Genomic DNA, 11,971 nt, shown 5'->3' on the forward strand with positions numbered 1-11,971 from the left:
AGTTGAGAATCATGGTCGCCCTTGGGCATAAATCATTTGTCTAATGACTATACAATTTTTCAAAGCATTCTGACCACAACCTTTAGAGGGCGCAAAAAGGTCACTTCCTTACTCCCTTTAAGGTGCCCAGAAATCACGATCAAGTCCTGCAAGTTGACGTGTCGTGCTACTTTAACAAACACTCAAGGGTGTTCACTGTATTCACTGGAAAGTCTATTAACCTTTACTATCTGGCGACGACAGGCCAGCCTGTGAGCTCACCGGGATCAAATAACGACGGCCTGGAGGTTTGTCGAGATAAGATTAATTACCGCAAAGGGACAAAACTGACAGAAAAAAGGCAACATTACTATGGAGGATATTAGCAATTACTGAGCGAATATCAAGGGGTAAATCGACACCGGGCCTTGATGGAGTGAGAGGCAGGCGAGACAGGTGTTCCCTCCTGCTGTACCGCACTGGAAAAGTTAAGTCGGGGTGTCAGAAAGTTGTTGTTTTAGGTGTGTTTTTGCATGGCCCGTGACTGCGAAAAAGTGGGCTTATTAAAGTGTCAAGCAACAGAAGGCTTGTCCATTTCAGTGTGGAGAGCTTGTGAGTCAAATGAAGTGTCTACACAACAGTATTTCATGGAAAATCCCCCTAAGGTCTTATTTCGCTCCCCCTTTAGTCCTTCATTAAAAAAATCTGACCTGTTCAGTTGACCTGACACAGCTTGGAGCGCTTGCGTTGTTCGGATCATGGGTGGAGATGGCACTGGGGACATGGGGGACGTGTCCCCGTCACATTCATAGTGATACTGATCCGTCCCCCCCGCTGATCCTACATAAGATGACAAACACAGTCGGTAAAACAGAGGATTAGTGTTCCTTTTTTTTTTTTAAAGACTATTTTACATTGCATTTGCCTGCTACACAAATGGTGCTTTCAATGTGTATGTCGGGATCCTAAAAAAAGTTGTTGTACCTGCTGACAGTCACACAACAACTATACTAATGGGGAATAATGAACAACAATTCAGTGAAGTGATAATCATGTAATCCTATGTTTGTGGACAATTAGCCATACAGCCACCAAAGCTTGTTCAATCGCATTATTAACTAGCGCTAACAACAAGCATGACCTGGACAGGACCTGCCATCTGCTGGTTTGCGGATTGCCAATGCTAGAACAGCGAATGCTTTTCTTTTTCGCTGACACCACATGTCATTGAGCAACAGGTGCCGCCTTTTAAAAGGCACACAATCACGCACTCTGATCGCATGAAACAACTCTCAATGGTATACAAGGCTACAACTTATTACTTCTGTATCATTATTACTAATCATTCTGTAATTTCAAATGTGAATTTTATGTACAGCATACAAACCTAAATAACCTAACCTTTAAATATGTGGTGTACACTGCAGTTGTTATAAAATGTTGAAACAAAACACATTTTTATTAGGCATGTAACTGAAAATAACTCATTCTGTAAAATTTGCTGAGAGCTTGGTATGCCCCAGTTAAAAAATCCCTCTGCTCTCCTGGTTCTGATCATGTTTTTTCCCTTTTTTTCTTTGTCTTACTAATCAGTTTAGTGTGTGTATGTGTGAACCACAACTTATAAATGGCAATGGAGGACTATTGGGATATATGGTATTCTGGGGTGTTAAAAAGAACAAAAATGAAGTCAACTGAATACCGTGTCACAAAACAGTGTTGAAGTCCGAATTGTGGATGAACCATTCCACCAATACATATAACACAAATCTTGATTGCATCCACGAGGCAATACCACACGCTAGCGTTGTACGGTATACCAGTACTAGTATATTATCGCGGTACTAATGAATCAAAAACGGTACTATACTCTGTTTGCAAAGTACCGGTTCCCGGGCATGACATCATATCATGACATTGCTGGTTTACGAGCAGACGAGCATGTTCGGCAGCGCACAGTCACGGAGTACTTACAAGCAGACACAATGTGTAGACAGAAAAGGGAGAACAGATGCATTTTAGCCTAAAAACTGACGATAAACATAAAGCTATAACACTGAAACGCCCTCAGGAAGAGGTGTTTTAAGACATGGCTAGCTAGCTAGCAGCGAACATCCATCTGCAGTCGACAATGTTTTAGCTACTACTAAATCACTAATCCTGGCCTCCATGGCGACAAATAAAGTGAGTTTCTTACAAGTATCATCCCTGCAGGACGAGGAATAGCTAAACATGCTTTACTACACAACTCAGGAAGATACGATAGCTCACTGGCGTCACCGCTAACAAAAGCTAGATTAAAACAAATGTAAACAAATGCCATGGGTGGATCTACAACTGACATCCCCTGTAATGATACCAAGTCCAAGAGCGTATCTAGTCGATGCTACTACAATTACATCGATATTTTTTATCGTCACAAAATCTTTTTTCTTTTTTAATTCATATTATATTCATGAACTCAGGAAATATGTCCCTGGACACATGAGAACTTAAATTGTGACCAATATATAATCCTGTAACTACTTGGTATCGGATTGATACCGAAATATGTGGTATCATCCAAAACTGATGCAAAGTAGCCAAACAACAGAAGAAGAAGTGTTTATTACATTTTAACAGAAGTGTAAATAGAACATGTTGAAACAGAAAATAACCAGATATTGACAGTAAATGAACAAGTAGATTAATAATAATTTTTTACAGCTTGTCCTAAATTTGACAAAATAATAGAATGGGGAATGACACAATATGTTACTGCATACGTCAGTAGCTAAATTAGGAGCCTTTTTTTGTTTACTAAAAGACAAGTTGTCTAGTACAGTGGTTCTCAAATGGGGGTATGCGTACCCCTGGGGGTACTTTAAAAGGTATGCCAAGGGGTACGTGAGATTTTTTTTAAATATTCTAAAAATAGCAACAATTCAAAAATCCTTTATAAATATATTTATTGGATAATACTTCAACAAATATGAATGTAAGTTCATAAACTGAACATCAAATCAAGTAGGCTATTCCATTCATTACCATAAACCCAGAGTTTCCCCCATGCCATGATGGTTTGACCCTCACTAAAATGTCTGTCAAAAAGAACTGTGAAAAGAAATGCAACAATGCTATATTCAATGTTGACAGCTAGATTTTTTTTGGACATGTTCCATAAATATTGATGTTAAAGATTTATTTTTTTGTGAAGAAATGTTTAGAATTAAGTTCATGAATCCAAATGGATCTCTATTACAATCCCCAAAGAGGGCACTTTAAGTTGATGATTACTTCTATGTGTAGAAATCTTTATATATAATTGAATCACTAGTTTATTTTTCAACAAGTTTTTAGTCATTTTTATATCTTTTTTTCCAAATAGTTAAAAAAAGACCACTACAAATGAGCAATATTTTGCACTGTTATACAATTTAATAAATCAGAAACTGATGACATAGTGCTGTATTTTACTTCTTTATCTCTTTTTTTCAACCAAAAATGCTTTGCTCTGATTAGGGCGTACTTGAATTAAAAAAATGTTCACAGGGGGTACATCACTGAAAAAAGGTTGAGAACCACGGGTCTAGTATGTTCACTATTTTATTTAAGGACAAAATTGTTCTTTGATTGCAATAATAAACAGATGTTTAATGTACACTAAGATTTTTTTGTTAAAATAAAGCCAATAATCCCAATTATTTGTGGTCACCTTTATTTAGAAAAGTATCGAAATACATCTTGGTACTGGTACCAAAATATTGGTATCGAGACAACCCTACCACACACACACACACACACACACACACACACGCGCACACACAAAAACACATGACTAGATGGATGCAACCTTGGTTGACATTCATTCCGACACATCCGCATTCCGCCCGGGGCCCAGTCTGACCCTCAAACTTCATCTGCATCCACTAATCAATACACGGGCATGTTTTAGCACAGCATCCCTCAATCCCTGCCTGTCAATACTGACATGTTACCCTAGCTGAGCATCCATCAGGCAGCCTGACATGCTTTTGAGGGCAAACACCGCCATCCATCAAGGGCTGACCACTATAAACTCAGCAACCTCGTATGAATCAATATGTTTTCAAACATTCCATGCAAAGCTGCGCACCACACCGGCAGTGACCTGCATTCAAGGAGCAAGAAAAGCCTGTTTGCTTGTAACGTCACGTCTGTGCTACTGCAATTTCCCTGACTATGTGAATTATATCCACTTTTATTTGAGTCTGCTCATGCTCTAAGTGTTTGCTTCCATTTTGCAGAACGGTCTAACAGTTGCCGGACCCCACGAACGCTGTAAAATAGAGGCTAGCACATACACAGAGCTGATTAGGTGCACCCCGCTGCATGATGGCTCCCTGACAACTTAGCACCTTACTTTCACACTTTCCAAACTTCCTAAGTGGCCGGCCAAGAACAGAGAGGGAGGAAAGTAATGGCCGTCTTCCCCTTAATCTACACCCCCTTATCAGTTTGAACTCCTGACTGTAAAACATTCTGGCCAAATACTGCTGTTAAAACGTCTTTTCTCTGAGAGAACAGTGGTGCCGTTGTGCCTCAAGTCTCCATCCATCATGCAGATAGGTATGTGTCCCTCAAGGGGGCTTGAGCACTCTGTGGCTGCAGCAATAAAGTGGACCTATCAGTCAGGATTGGAGTCTGTGTGGCCTTTCTGATTTGCCTTACAAACTCTGCAAACCTCATGCTGGCCCTGCTCACTGTGCAAAACACCAATGCTTAACACATGGGTTTAGAACAGCGGGAGGCCAAGACCGGGGTTGCAGAACACACAGCGGAGGTGAAGCATTTTCCGCCTGACGAACGGCCGTAACTACAACATAGCAAAAGACAACAATCATTTTTAGGAATATTACGTTTGGCGCAGTCGTAAAAAACATCTGCGGTGATGCATTGGTGAAGAGGTGCCCTGAAAGGTTGAACACACAAGCATGTGCCTGGAGGGTCATCAGTTCAATCCCTGCAGCGGGAGGTGAAAGTGAAAATCTTGTAAGGTTGTTGCCAGCTGCTTGACTCAATCAATCAATCAATCAAATGTTTATTATATAATACCATACAGAGTCAAATGGGACACATTAAATAAATACATCTTTAAATATTCGCTTAAATGTGTCATTATTTTTAATTGGAATTAAATACATAAATGTGTCTTTAATTTGTTTAAGGTAAAAATTAATGTCATTATTTAATCATTTTAATATTGTATTAATTCAATTAATAATTTTTTTCCATGATTTAGTTAAGTACTTAACTATTTAATAAATTATTTCATGATTTAATGATTTCTTTAATCATTTCATGAACATGTGTGGAAGCACTTTATGGATTTATTTTATGCGTCAAACTCAGCCATTTAAGTCAGTGGGCGGGGCTAGCAGGAATCTAGTCCAATGATAGCTTTGGTCTGAAGCCTGGAACTTTGGAAGTCTTTGCAAGCATGGCGGCTAATATGAATATACTCATACTTTGTGGGGAGTTGGTAGTAGATATTTTAGAACTGGAGGAGCATGTGGAAGCAACACCTGCTGACACAGAGCATGTAACAGTTAAAGCAGAGACATTAGTCCACTTGTCAGAGTTATTTTTGCACTTTCAGAGCAAGATATTGACCAGTACTCCTTTGCTTTTCTGGTCCAAGTTCCACAGACAGGTGGAAGTGCTGAATAACCAATCAAGGTTAAAGATCGGTCCACTGACTTTGACTGTTGAGTTTGACGGGTACAATAAATTCATGAAGTGCTTCTACACAGGTTTATGAAATAAATTAATACATTATTAAATCATGAAATAAAATAAATATATTGTGAATGGTTTATTTAAATTAAATGATTTAATAAATAAATACACATTGAAATAATTAATTTAATTATTAAATAATTAAACGACAGTTGTCAGGACTAGCCCAGGTCGAAATCGATAACACACTTGTCTATTTAATTCCAATTTTAAATAATTACTGACACATTAAAGTATGTAATTAGAGATTTCATTACTGATTTAATTTAGTCCCATTTGACCTCGCATAAAAGAATGTTTTATATCACTGCAGAGAACAAGCATAAAAAAATAGCTCTCCTCCAACCCTCCAGTCAAAGGGTAGACAAATATCTGCATTACTTCTACTGTACAAGCTGCCTTGTCTTCAGGATGGGTTAAATTATAGCATGCTCCTGAGTGCTGATTGAAAGTTTAATGATGCTGCAGGTCATCTGCATGTTCAAACACCCCGCGGCTGCTAAAAGTAGTTGCTCCAAGACCTCCTATACAGTAATTACCGCCATATACTCCACCTGGTGACTTATACAGATACAGTGCGAAACAGATGGAGAGGAATGTTGATGATGTATGCAATGTGCATGATGTAGCAGTCACATAGTAAATTTAGTCTCTGTTTGTAGGTTATAGCTCTTTTGAATGCATCACAAAAAAAAACAGCTACAAATTCATAGAGGTGGTCCTTATAAAAGTCCATTATCTGAGAGATGCACTGAGAGATGCACTGCTGCAGGAGGTACATACAAAAAAGTAAAAAAATGTAACCTATTATCTCTTTTGTCGTCTTCTTAGGAAAGTCTTTTTTTTAAAGACTTCTCTTTAGCTCATCAACTAGAACAAGGATAGTAGACTAAATTGTTTTGAGGGCCAAATGTTTAGAAAGCTAAAAATCTGGGAAAACAGAATTCTCCCTTCAATCTGCCATAACAATACGTTAAGATCATCAAATAGGTAATATGCTCATAAACTAAAAGAGCACTCGAAGAACACAGACCTCTGCCAGGTCATATCCGCCAATAGTAAAGAATCCTTGAAAAAAGTGGGGTTATCCATATCACTTCCACTCTCCCACTCTAATCATCAAAATCCACCAATAACATTTTGAGCTACAGTATCTTGCTAATCAACAGTTGAAGAAACAAACCCCGGCAAATACATAACCTCCAAGCGGATTATTGAAAGGATACATTAAATTGTTTGTTGTCTTTGTGTCTCGCTTCCAAACTGTCTGCAAGAAGAACAGAGTGAACACTCTTGTCAGTCATCTACTCTCTTTGTCTCTGTGGGTGAAGACGGAGCCACGAGCATACACACAGGGAGAGGTTCCGCCTTGTAATCTAAAAAAAAGGTAATTTAGTCTAAACTATCCAGATAACCATTTAAATGTAAGCATGTGTACCTTATCCCATTTCTGACATTTTCTCAACATTTCTTCAAAATATGCCCATAACTTTTTGAGGTATGTTGCAAACTAATCACATAACCTCCTGGAATTGCTTGTATTCCGACACGTGACTTGTGGAAACCAGTGGTGGGCAACCAAGCCAAGATGGCTGTTGTGCAGCAAGCAGCATGCGATTTCTCTAAGTACACAAGGAGCCTCAATCTTCCTACAAAAAGCAGATAGGAGCAAACACTGCAAATTATGCAATGGAATAGGTCCCTATACGTTATCAGAAAAAGATTTGTCGAGTAATATCAAGTCTTCAGACATATCGAACCGCCTTGTGCCCCAGACGTCATTCTACACGGCAAAAAGGTATGAAAACTTGAAAAAGCATGGAGGTCTACAAGTTCTTTGGGTGTGGCTGGGTCAAAGAAATTGGTATCAAGTCTGCCTCGAATAAATATGCATCGTTTTTGCTCGGGTAAAGTTGCATTGTGTGGTGTAACTTCACGTCTACTGCCATGATTGTTGCCTTGTTGTTGTTGCATGCGCTGTTTACAAGTAAGCGTGTTTTTCCCCGTCTTTATTAAAATATATCCATATATGTCAAAATTGTGTACGTGCTGAAAGCTTCATTTATGATTGCTGAACTCTTTCAGGTTTTGCTCAAATTTGCTTTCTTTTATTTAGACTCGCCAGATTGGTGCTTTACAAAACACTTGTAGCAAAAATATGTTTTAACAAAATACAAATCATATCAGGACAGTACTTAAATGGAAAACACTAAACGTTAAAAGTATACAAACAAACCTTTAACGACGTGGTCACTACAAATTTGTGTATGCTTCAACTTGGAGTGCGTGCCCCTTTTCTCGTCGCCGTTTCGTAAAATCTCGCACTCTTCTGCCCTTATTGATTACCTCTCGAGGAACTCTGAAGAAACGTTTATCCTTTTCGCAATTTCAATGGTTCGTTCAGCCAAAAATAATGCAAGCATTAGGCATTTTTCATCGAGAAAGGCTAAATGGAGCCGAGTACCCACTGAGAACAGACGCTGGCTTGACAACACCACATTTAATGAGCTGGATGTGACGGCATGTAAATCTAAGCAATAAAATCATAAATGTCATAAAACACTGACAATATGACAGGATGTTTTAGGAACCTTCTGCAACAACGTTGGTCAAAGATCCTGGATATGACGGGAACACTCTTTGGTTTTTAAGGACATACTGCAAAAAGGCTTGTTGCTGCCAAGTGTTGAACAGTCCTAAACTGTAGGTTCCTACGAGCTTAGTACTATAACCATCATGATCATAATCACCTGTCACTAGATGAGCCAGGCGGTGCTTTTATGAAGGTCCACAGGGCCTTGGGGTTTTTTCCCTGATTTAAGTATCCAAAATAAAAACTCCTTAAAATATCACTGGGTTCCCCTGAGGGTTAGTGAACCGGTGACATTTGACCTCTCAGGTCAGGTGGCTAATTAGTCAGCACCTATGAGGTGCTGTGGAATGCTACATAAAGAAGAAAAAAAAGGGGGGGGGGCAGGAGTGGGATGTGACTATTTCCTGGACTGGAACAAGAAACACTCATTAGAAGAAACAGGTGATTATGATGTGTTCACACTTGCTCCTTGTGCCAAGTTTGTATCCCTTCCTTCACTTGAACTTTTATGTGTTTGTTTATGTGTTTTATATGTTTATGTGTTTTTTATGTGTTCATACTTAGCAAGCTGCTCAGGAAAAAAAATCCTCTAACTTGTCCAGATGGAACCCATGAGCTGAATTTTAATGCCACGAAACGGGCAGCGTCGGGCAGCAGTTCATGGGCTCTTCAAGGGCGTAATGACAGACAATGACCATGCATTACACTTCGGAACATGGCCCCCATTAAGTCCAATAGGATCTTTCATCTTGTAAGTTCTTGCTCGTGGCCAATGGGGGGATTTTATGTCACTGTCAAAGCGCTCCCAGGACAGGAATCAATTCCAGGCCACCATGACAAAGAATCCGGCATGATTGATGGTAATTGCCTTTCGTGAAACTTCATGGCCGCTCTTTATTTCCAGTCATGCAGCAACTAAAATACTTTACCTCTTTTTATAGTATCGAAAGAAGTGGGCCAGGGCATGCTGAATGCATAATGCATTCAGCTTTAAAACTACTAAATAGCTGATTTAGGCTGATGATGTGTGCGGGCTAATTGAAGCTGGAGGTTGTGGTGGAACACGAACGGTTTAGGACGGAATAAAAAGACTATTGTATGTTCGAGGATGAAGAAGAACCATATACGTACAGGCCGACAAGGAAACTCAAACCAGATGTGTGCACGTTTTAGCATCTGTGTGCAGAGGTGAGTAGCAACACGCTAACTTAAACAACTTTTTAGATGAATTGTACTTGTCTAAGTAGTTTAAATGCCACATACCTTTTATTTTTACTTAAGTATTTTTGTGAAGAAGAAACTCTACAATTACATTGACTTATGAACATTGGATATGACAATATAATTTGAGTAAAAGGGGGGAAAATATTACAGTTTACGCATATCACATCAATTACTACAGTATTGTCACACCAAAATAAAGTCACCTTAATCAGTGGGACCCCTATGCTTGTTTCCCTGCAACTCATTTTGCTAGCTTACCATAATCGCACGCAACGATGGAGGTGGCGCCGTCAAGTGCGCTAGTGTGACGCATGGGCAAAAGTAGTCATTCTTTCAAAATAAAATTCCCGACAAGACAAAAATATTAATTGGATGTAATTTCAAATAAATGTATTTGGACCGGGGGTTGTGAACCACTGCTTTATTGCTGTGTTCTATGTACTTTGTTGGAAGTCAGAGTTGGGAATGACATCACAGGCTATTCTTAGCTTGCCTTATTTGAATTTAAACAATTTATTAAATGAACAAATATACGGTCTTTCTGCAAACTTTAAAGGCCTACTGAAACCCACTACTACCGACCACGCAGTCTGATAGTTTATATATCAATGATGAAATCTTAACATTATAACACATGCCAATACGGCCGGGTTAACTTATAAAGTGACATTTTAAATTTGCCGCTAAACTTCCGGTTCGAAACGCCTCTGAGGATGACGTATGCGCGTGACGTAGCCCGACGAACACGGGTATGCCTTCCACATTGAAGCCGGTACGAAAAAGCTCTGTTTTCATTTCATAATTCCACAGTATTCTGGACATCTGTGTTCGTGAATCTGTTTCAATCATGTTCATTGCATTATGGAGAAGGAAGCCAAGCAAGCAAAGAAGAAAGTTGTCGGTGCGAAATGGACGTATTTTTCGAACGTAGTCAGCCACAACAGTACACAGCCGGCGCTTCTTTGTTTACATTCCCGAAAGATGCAGTCAAGATGGAAGAACTCGGATAACAGAGACTCTAACCAGGAGGACTTTTGATTTGGATACACAGACGCCTGTAGAGAACTGGGACAACACAGACTCTTACCAGGATTACTTTGATTTGGATGACAAAGACGCAGACGTGCTACTGTGAGTATGCAGCTTTGGCTTTTTTTTGCGTATGTACGTAACTTTTTTAAAATATATAAGCTTTATGAACCTTGGGTTAGGTGAACGGTCTTTTGGGCTGAGTGATTGTGTGTGTTGATCATGTGTTTGAATTGTATTGGCGTGTTCTATGGAGCTAGGAGCTAGCAGAGGAGCTAGGAGCTAGCATAACACGTACCGTACCGTAAGTGCGCGTCACGTACGTAACTTTTTAAAAATATATAAGCTTTATGAACCTTGGGTTAGGTGAACGGTCTTTTGGGCTGAGTGATTGTGTGTGTTGATCGGGTGTTTGAATTGTATTGGCGTGTTCTATGGAGCTAGGAGCTAGCAGAGGAGCTAGGAGCTAGCATAACAAACACGCAGGTGTTATTATGCAGGATTAATTTGTGGCATATTAAATATAAGCCTGGTTGTGTTGTGGCTAATAGAGTATATATATGTCTTGTGTTTATTTACTGTTGTAGTCATTCCCAGCTGAATATCAGGTACCGTGAGTATGCAGCCTTGGCTGCTAAACATTCGATAACTTGACCGTATGTGCGCGTCACGTACGTAACTTTTTAAAAATATATAAGCTTTATGAACCTTGGGTTAGGTAAACGGTCTTTTGGGCTGAGTGATTGTGTGTGTTGATCAGGTGTTTGAATTGTATTGGCGTGTTCTATGGAGCTAGGAGCTAGCAGAGGAGCTAGGAGCTAGCATAACAAACACGCAGGTGTTTTTATGCAGGATTAATTTGTGGCATATTAAATATAAGCCTGGTTGTGTTGTGGCTAATAGAGTATATATATGTCTTGTGTTTATTTACTGTTGTAGTCATTCCCAGCTGAATATCAGGTCACCCCCGGCTCTCACAGCATCTTCCCTATCTGAATAGCTTCAACTCCCCACTAGTCCTTCACTTGCACTTTACTCATCCACAAATCTTTCATCCTCGCTCAAATTAATGGGGAAATTGTCGCTTTCTCGGTCCGAATCTCTCTCACTTCATGCGGCCATCATTGTAAACAATAGGGAACTTTGCGTATATGTTCAACTGACTACGTCACGCTACTTCCGGTAGGTGCAAGCCTTTTTTTTATCAGATACCAAAAGTTGCAATCTTTATCGTCGTTGTTCTATACTAAATCCTTTCAGCAAAAATATGGCAATATCGCGAAATGATCAAGTATGACACATAGAATAGATCTGCTATCCCCGTTTAAATAAAAAAAATTCATTTCAGTAGGCCTTTAAACATATTCATGTATTTATGGCGAGTGCTAT

At 39.4% G+C, this 11,971-nt stretch overlaps 1 protein-coding gene across 2 annotated transcripts in view; it reads right to left on the reverse strand.

Annotated features, from left to right (window-relative positions):
- The window catches only part of sema3aa (sema domain, immunoglobulin domain (Ig), short basic domain, secreted, (semaphorin) 3Aa), a 186,612-nt gene that overhangs the window by 108,982 nt on the left and 65,659 nt on the right, over window positions 1-11,971 (reverse strand). Inside the window, exon 1 of one of the 2 annotated variants that reach the window (XM_062064870.1) lies at window positions 690-813. The exons of the other annotated variant lie outside the window; for it this stretch is intronic. The gene's annotated coding sequence lies outside the window, so the exon portion shown is untranslated. Of the gene's footprint in view, window positions 1-689; window positions 814-11,971 lie in introns of those variants that run through there. 2 annotated transcript variants of the gene reach the window in all.

The sequence above is a fragment of the Entelurus aequoreus genome, linkage group LG12 (assembly GCF_033978785.1).
Source record: "Entelurus aequoreus isolate RoL-2023_Sb linkage group LG12, RoL_Eaeq_v1.1, whole genome shotgun sequence".
NCBI classification, from domain to species: domain Eukaryota; kingdom Metazoa; phylum Chordata; class Actinopteri; order Syngnathiformes; family Syngnathidae; genus Entelurus; species Entelurus aequoreus.